The sequence below is a fragment of the Meleagris gallopavo genome, unplaced genomic scaffold (assembly GCF_905368555.1).
Source record: "Meleagris gallopavo unplaced genomic scaffold, MGAL_WU_HG_1.1 scaffold_26, whole genome shotgun sequence".
In the NCBI taxonomy this organism is placed as follows: Eukaryota; Metazoa; Chordata; class Aves; order Galliformes; family Phasianidae; genus Meleagris; species Meleagris gallopavo.
In genome coordinates this window covers 51,490-58,527 of record NW_028147040.1, presented here as the reverse complement: position 1 = coordinate 58,527, position 7,038 = coordinate 51,490, and positions in this window count along the sequence as shown.

Below are 7,038 nucleotides of genomic sequence, written 5' to 3'. Positions count from 1 at the left end.
AGAGGGGTCACAGGGGTCACAGGGGTCACGGGGGGCAGAGGGGTCACAGGGGTCATGGGGCAGAGGAGGTCACAGGGGTCATAGGGGGGCAGAGGGGTCACAGGGGTCAGAGGGGACATAGGGGGTCAGAGGGGTCAGAGGAGGATCACAGGGGTCACAGGGGTCAGAGGGGTCAGAGGGTGTCACAGGGCTCAGAGGGGTCAGAAGGGGTCAGAGGGGTCAGAGAGGTCAGAGGGGGGCAGAGGGGTCACAGGGGTCACAGGGGTCACAGGGGGGCAGAGGGGTCACAGGGGTCATGGGGTCAGAGGAGGTCACAGGGGTCACAGGGGGGCAGAGGGGTCACAGGGGTCAGAGGGGACAAGGGGGTCAGAGGGGTCAGAGGAGGATCACAGGGGTCAGAGGGGTCACAGGGGTCAGAGGGGTCAGAGGGGTCAGAGGGGTCATAGGGGTCAGGGATCAGAGGGCAGAGGGGTCAAGGGAAGGGGTCAGGGGTCAGAGGGGTCAAGGGGTCAGGTCGGAGAGGGGGCAGAGGGGTCAGAGGGGTCATGGGGGTCAGGGGGTCAGAGGGAGGGGTCAGAGGGGTCAGAGGGGTCAGAGGGGTCAGCAGGGGTCACAGGGGTCAGAGGGGTCAGAGGGGTCAGGGGTCAGGGTCAGGGGTCAGGGGGTCAAGGGGTCAAGGGCAGAGTCAGAGGGGTCAGAGGGGTCATGGGGTCAGAGGGGGTCAGAGGGTCAGAGGGGTCAGGGGGTCAAGGGGGTCAGAGGGGTCAGGGGAGGTCAGAGGGGTCAGAGGGTCAGAGGGGTCAAGGGGTCACAGGGGTCAAGGGGTCATAGGGGGGGCAGGTTACAGGGGTCAGAGGGGTCAGAGGGGTCAAGGGGGTCAGGGGGTCAGAGGGGTCAGAGAGGGTCAGGGGGGTCAGAGGGGTCAAGGGGTCATAGGGGTCAAGGAGGTTAGGGTGAGGGGTCAGAGGGGTCAGAGGGGTCATGGGGTCAAGGGGGTCAGAGGGGTCAGAGGGGTCATGGGGGTCAGAGGGGGTCAGAGGGGTCAGAGGGGGTCATAGGGGTCAGAGGTGGGTCAGAGGGGTCAAGAGGGTCAGGGGGTCAGAGGGGTCAGAGGGGTCAGGTCAGAGGGGTCAGAGGGGGTCAGGGGTCATGGGGTCAAGGGGTCAAGAGGTCAGAGGGGTCATGGGGGTCAGAGGGGTCACAGGGGTCATAGGGGTCAGAGGGGTCAGAGGGGTCAGAGGGGTCATAGGGGGTCAGGGTCAAGGGGTCAGAGGGGGCAGAGGGGTCAGAGGGGTCAGAGGGGTCATGGGGGTCATGGGGGTCAGAGGGGCAGAGGGGTCAGAGGGTCAGAGGGGGTCAGAGGGGTCAGAGGGGTCATGGGGGCTGGGGTCAGAGGGGTCAGGGGGTCATGGGGGTCATGGGGGTAGAGGGGGGCAGAGGGGTCACAGGGGTCAGAGGGGGTCAGAGGGGTCATGGGGGTCATGGGGTAGAGGGGCAGAGGGGGTCAGGGTCAGGGTCAGAGGGGTCATGGGGGTCAGAGGGGGGTCAGTGGTCACAGGGGTCATGGGGGTCACTAGGGGGTCAGAGGGGTCAGGGGGTCAGAGGGGTCAGAGGGATCAAGGGGTCATAGGGGTCACAGGGGTCGAAGGGGTCATGGGGTCAGAGGGGTACAGAGGTCAGAGGGGTTCAGAGGGGTCAGAGGGGGTCATGGGGGTCAGGGGGTCAGAGGGGTCAAGGGGGGGTCATAGGGGTCACAGGGGTCAGAGGGGTCACAGGGGTCAGGAGGGTTACAGGGGGTCACAGGGGTCAAGGGGTCAAGGGGTCATGGGGGTCAGAGGGGGTCAGAGGGTCAGAGGGGTCACAGGGGTCAGAGGGTATGGGGTCAGGGGGTCAGAGGGGTCAGAGGGGTCAGAGGGGGTCAGAGGTCACAGGGGTCAGAGGGGTCAGAGGGGTCACAGGGTCATAGGGGTCATAGGGGTCATAGGAGGTCACAGGGGTCACAGGGGTCATAGGGGTCAGAGGGGGCAGAGGGGTCAGAGGGGGTCATAGGGGTCAGAGGGGTCATGGGGTCAGAGGGTCAGAGGGTCAGAGGGGGTCGAATAGGGGTCAGAGGGGTCACGGGGTCACAGGGGTCAGAGGGGTCAGAGGGGTCACAGAGGTCAAGGGGTCACAGGGGTCAGAGGGGTCAGAGGGGTCACAGAGGTCAGAGGGGTCAGAGGGGTCACAGAGGTCACAGGGGTCAAGGGGTCACAGAGGTCAGAGGGGGTTGCTGTGGGGTCATATGGGGTTATGGGGTTGTATGGGGTTATGGGGTCGTATGGGGTCATAGGGGGTTCTATGGGGTTCATGAGGTTACGGGGTCATAGGGGGTCATAGGGGGTTCTACAGGGTTAGGGGTTATGGGGTCATGTGGGGTTATGGGGTCATAGGGGGTTCTATGGGGTTCTATGGGGTTACGGGGTCATAGGGGGTCATAGGGGGTTCTACGGGGTTAGGGGTTATGGGGTCATGTGGGGTTATGGGGTCATAGGGGGTTCTATGGGGTTCTATGGGGTTACAGGGTCATAGGGGGTCATAGGGGGTTCTACGGGGTTAGGGGTTATGGGGTCATGTGGGGTTATGGGGTCATAGGGGGTTCTATGGGGTTCTATGGGGTTCAATGGGGTCATGGGGTCATAGGGTTCTACGGGGTTATATGGGGTCATGTGGGGTTCTATGGGGTCATAGGGGGTTCTATGGGGTTATGGGGTTGTATGGGGTTATGGGGTCATAGGGGGTTCTATGGGGTTCTATGGGGTTATGGGGTCATAGGGGGTTCTATGGGGTTGTATGGGGTTATGGGGTCACAGGGGGTTCTATGGGGTTGTGTGTGGTTGTGTGGGGTCATGTGGGGTCGTATGGGGTTATGGGGTCATAGGGGGTCATAGGGGGTTGTGTGGGGTTCTATGGGGTTCTATGGGGTTATGGGGTCATAGGGGGTCATAGGGGGCTTTATGGGGTTGTGTGGGGTCGTATGGGGTTATGGGGTCATAGGGAGTTCTATGGGATTGTGTGGGGTCATGTGGGGTCGTGTGGGGTCAGAGGGGTCATAGGGGGTTCTATGGGAGTGTGTGGGGTCGTATGGGGTCGTATGGGGTTATGGGGTCATATGCAGTTATATGGGGTTATAGGAGGTCATAGGGGTTATGGGGTCAGAGGGTTATATGGGGTCATATGGGGTTCTATGGGTTATATGGGGTTTTGTGGTATTATATGGGGTTATATGGGGTCATATGGGGTTATAGGGTCATATTGGGTTATATGGGGTTATGGGGTCATACGGGGTTGTATGGGATTATATGGGGTTATATGGGGTTATGGGGTCGTGTGGGGTTATATGGGGTTATAGGGTCATATGGGGTCATATGGGGTTATAGGGTCATATAGGGTTATATGGGGTTATAGGGTCCTCTGCGGTTATAGGGTCATAGCGGTCATATGGGGTTCTATGGGTTCTATAGGGTCATATGGGTTCTATGGGGTTCTATGGGGTCATATGGGGTTATACGGGGTCATATGGGGTTACATGGGGTTATAGGGTCATGTGGGGATATAGGGTCATAAGAGGTTAGGGGGTTATATGGGGTTATATGGCTTATAGTGTCATATGGAGTTGTACGGGGTCATATGGGTATAGGATCGTATGGGTTATAGGGACATATGGGATTCTATGGGGTTGTCTGGCGTTATAAGGGTCATACGGGGTTATGGGTATGGGGTGAAGAAGGTATGGGGTGGGGATATATGGGGCAATATGAGGATATATGGGGATATGGGGTGTGGATATGGGGTTATGGGGGATTTGGGGACATGGGGACACGGGCTGGGGGGAACTGAGGGTGTCCATGGGGGAACCCAAGGAAACTTATAGGGGATCCCAAGGACACCCATGGGGGAACCCAAGGACACCCATAGGGGAACCCAAGGACACCTATAGGGGATCTCAAGGACACCCATAGGGGAACCCAAGGACACCCATAGGGGAACCCAAGGACACCCATAGGGGAACCTAAGGACACCCATAGGGGATCCCAAGGACACCCATAGGGGATCCCAAGGACACCCATAGGGGAACCCAAGGACACCTATAGGGAATCCCAAGGACACCCATAGGGGATCCCAAGGACACCTATAGGGAATCCCAAGGACACCCATAAGGGAACCGAAGGACAGCCATGGGGGATCCTAAGATACCCATAGGGGAACCCAAGGACACCCATAGGGGAACCCAAGGACACCCATAGGGGATCCCAAGGACACCTATTGGGGAACCCAAGGACACCCATAGGGGAACTCAAGGACACCCATATAGGATCCCAAGGACGCCTATGGGGGAACCAATAGTGGAACCCAAGGACACCCATAGGGGAACCCAAGGACACCCATAGGGGAACCTAAGGACACCCATAGGGGATCCCAAGGACACCCATGGGGGAACCCAAGGACACCCATAGGGGAACCTAAGGACACCCATAGGGGATCCCAAGGACACCCATAGGAGAACCCAAGGACACCTATAGGGGAACTCAAGGGCCCATACTGGGGATCCCAAGGACACCCATAGGGGTACCAAGTGACACCCATGGGGGATCCCAAGGACACCCATAGAGGAACCCAAGGACACCCATGGGGGATCCCAAGGACACCCATAGGGGAACCCAAGGACACCCATAGGGGAACCCAAGGACACCCATAGGGGATCCCAAGGAAACCTATAGGGGAACCCAAGGGCCCTCACTGGGGATCCCAAGGACACCGATAGGGGTTCAACGTGACACCCATGGGGCATCCCAAGGACACCCATAGAGGAACCCAAGGACACCCATAGGGGAACCCAAGGACACCCATAGAGGAACCCAAGGACACCCATAGGGGAACCCAAGGACACCCATAGGGGAACCCAAGGACACCCATAGGGGATCCCAAGGACACCCATGGGGGAACCCAAGGACACCCATAGGGGAACCCAAGGACACCCATAGGGGAACCCAAGGACACCCATAGAGGAACCCAAGGACACCCATAGGGGGACCCAAGGACACCCATGGGGGAACCCAAGGACACCCATAGGGGGACCCAAGGACACCCATGGGGGATCCCAAGGACACCCATAGGGGAACCCAAGGACACCCATAGGGGAACCCAAGGACACCCATGGGGGATCCCAAGGACACCCATAGGGGAACCCAAGGACACCCATAGGGGATCCCAAGGACACCCATAGGGGAACCCAAGGACACCCATAGGGGAACCCAAGGACACCCATGAGAGGAACCAAGGACACCCATGGGAGAACCCAAGGACACCCATTGGGGAACCCAAGGACACCCATAGGGGATCCCAAGGACACCCATAGAGGAAACCAAGGACACCCATAGGGGAACCCAAGGACACCCATAGAGGAACCCAAGGACACCTATAGGGGAACCCAAGGACACCCATAGGGGATCCCAAGGACACCCATAGGGGAACCCAAGGACACCCATAGAGGAACCCAAGGACACCCATAGGGGAACCCAAGGACACCCATAGGGGATCCCAAGGACACCCATAGGGGAACCCAAGGACACCCATAGGGGAACCCAAGGACACCCATAGGGGAACCCAAGGACACCCATAGGGGAACCCAAGGACACCCATAGGGGAACCCAAGGACACCCATAGGGGAACCCAAGGACACCCATAGGGGAACCCAAGGACACCCATAGGGGAACCCATGGACACCCATAGTGGAACCCAAGGACACCCATTGGGGAACCCAAGGACACCCATGGGGGATCCCAAGGACACTCATAGGGGAACCCAAGGACACCCATAGGGGAATCCAAGGACACCCATTGGGGAACCCAAGGACACCCATAGGGGAACCCAAGGACACCCATAGGGGAACCCAAGGACATCCATAGGGGATCCCAAGGACACCCATAGGGGAACCCATGGACACCCATAGGGGAACCCAAGGACACCCATTGGGGAACTCAAGGACACCCATAGGGAAACCCATGGACACCCATAGGGGAACCCAAGGACACCTATTGGGGAACCCAAGGACACCCATAGGGGGACCCAAGGACACCCATAGGGGAACCCAAGGACACCCATAGGGGATCCCAAGGACATCCATAGGGGATCCCAAGGACACCCATGGGGGAACCCAAGGACATCCATAGGGGATCCCAAGGACACCCATTGGGGAACTCAAGGACACCCATAGGGAAACCCAAGGACATCCATAGGGGATCCCAAGGACACCTATTGGGGAACTCAAGGACACCCATGGGGGATCCCAAGGACGCCTATGAGGGAACCAAGGACACCCATAGTGGAACCCAAGGACACCCATTGGGGATCGCAAGGACACCCATAGGGGATCCCAAGGAAACCTATAGGGGAACCCAAGGGCCCTCACTGGGGATCCCAAGAACACCCATAGGGGTTCCCAAGGACACCCATTGGGGATCGCAAGGAAACCAATAATGGAACCCAAGGACACCCATAGGGGATCCCAAGGACATCCATAGAGGAACCCAAGGACGCTCATAGGGGAACCCAAGGACACCCATAGGGGAACCCAAGGACACCCATAGGGGAACCCAAGGACACCCATACGGGAACCCAAGGACATCCATAGAGGAACCCAAGGACACCCATAGGGGAACCCAAGGACACCCATACGGGAACCCAAGGACATCCATAGGGGGACCCAAGGACACCCATAGGGGATCCCAAGGACACCCATAGTGGAACCCAAGGACACCCATTGGGGATCGCAAGGAAACCAATAATGGAACCCAAGGACACCCATAGGGGAACCCAAGGACACCCATAGAGGAACCCAAGGACACCCATAGAGGAACCCAAGGACGCTCATAGGGGAACCCAAAGCCACCCATAGGGGTCCAACGGACACCCATGGGGGATCCCAAGGACACCCATGGGGGAACCAATAGGGGAACCCAAGGACACCCATTGGGGATCGCAAGGAAACCAATAAAGGAA